Here is a 1,601-nt window from a genome sequence, read left to right as displayed (position 1 = left end):
ATTCCTTCCCAATATCCCATCTAACCCCAACCTCTGGCAGTGGGAAGCCATTCCCCCTTGTCCAGTCACTCCAGGTTCTTGTTCCAAATCCCTCTCCAGCTCTCCTGGAGCCCCTTTAGGCCCTGCAAGGGGCTCTCAGCTCTCCCTGGAACCTTCTCTTCTCCAGGTGAACACCCCCAGCTCTCCAAGCCTGGCTCCAGAGCAGAGAGGAGTTCCAGCCCTCTGAGCATTTCCATGGCCTCCTCTGGACTTGCTGAAGCAGCTCCACATTCTTCTGATCTTATCCTTAGATGTTGTATGGGAGAAAATCCAAAGCAAGTCCAAAGGTTACTGTACAGATGTTCACAGAGATGGATGCACATGCCATGAAAAGCCACTTCCATTGAAGAAGTGGAGCTGAGGTCACTTCCAGGACCTTTGATATTCCTTCCAAGAAAGGTAAGTGAGGAGAACTGCAGATTTTGTGAACAGCTACTCGGGAAATGAGAACTCATTTTCCCCAGAAAAAGCTTACAAAGCTGCCTAAGTGAAAGTGCTGATTCAGGCACCCTTATCTTCCTCAAAATACTGAGGGGGAGGTGCTTTTAGCAGGATTTCCATGGTTATCCCCTAAATCCTGTGGAACTCTGAGTGCTCAGACATGGGGTCACCTGCACCAACAGGTGGCTAATTACTTCCAAACTGCCATTAGCATCCTGTTTGCAGCCATGACTTATTCACCTATTAAGTGTTTCCCTGGTGCCTATTGCAAAGTGGTGCCTTTCTTCAGCTGAAAAGTGGCTTTGGACAAACAGATCATCTCTGTGTGAACCAGCTGAGATCCCTCTGCTGAGCCAGAGGAGGCTTCTAAAAGATTTGCTGGAGCAAAAGATTTGGAGAGGTAACAAGAAAGTGCTTTTCTCCTTCTTTTCTCATCCCTTCACTTTCTTTCAGGGAAAAAATCCCAAATTCACCCTGGTCTGTTCCCTCCCTCCATGAGTGATTTAAACTGCATGTTCCTCATGGGAGGTTGATTTTCTGGTGGGGTCTAAAGCCTCAAAGCATTCCCTTGAGCTCAGCTAGGCAGGGGAAGACAGGTGAGGCTGAAGAAACAGGAGAAGTTGGGTGTGAAACCAGCACTCTCTCATTGCAGACAACAGCATTCGCCCCTTGGGGTGAGCCAAGCTCCTTCCCAAACCTCCTGTTTCCTTTCCACAATGGGCTACAGGTGACAGAGCTCATGAGACTTTATCTTATTTACATTATAATAAGTTCGCATTCACGAGGACAACTTGGCTCAACTCATGGAATATGAGAGCCCTGGTGGCTGGAGAAGACCTTCCTGGCACCCAGGGTTTGTCTGCTGTATGGGTGTGCACAAAACAAGGGCAATCAGAGGCACAGCCTGTGTTTTGACTGTTTTCATGTCCTTTCCCATGGTTCCAGGGTCCCCATGTCCCCTGGCTCTTCTCCCCGCCACAGCTGTTGCCTCTCAGGACTGAGATGGTTTCATTCTCAGAAAAATAAAATTCCTTGAGGACAAACTTGCAGCTCCCAACCTCCCTAGGGAAGGGAAATTTGTAATGGCTTCCCACTGCCAGAGGGCAGGGTTAGGTTGGCTA

At 48.8% G+C, this 1,601-nt stretch overlaps 1 protein-coding gene across 1 annotated transcript in view; it reads right to left on the bottom strand.

Moving 5' to 3' along the window:
• SLCO2B1 (solute carrier organic anion transporter family member 2B1) overlaps positions 1–1,601 on the bottom strand; it is a 40,998-nt gene that overhangs the window by 25,044 nt on the left and 14,353 nt on the right. The window lies entirely within an intron of this gene.

This window comes from Manacus vitellinus, unplaced genomic scaffold, assembly GCF_001715985.3.
Source record: "Manacus vitellinus isolate BGI_N305 unplaced genomic scaffold, ASM171598v3 scaffold_35_pilon, whole genome shotgun sequence".
In the NCBI taxonomy this organism is placed as follows: Eukaryota; Metazoa; Chordata; class Aves; order Passeriformes; family Pipridae; genus Manacus; species Manacus vitellinus.
The sequence above is the reverse complement of the archived record's forward strand: the minus strand, read 5'-3'. Positions and strand labels throughout refer to the sequence as shown.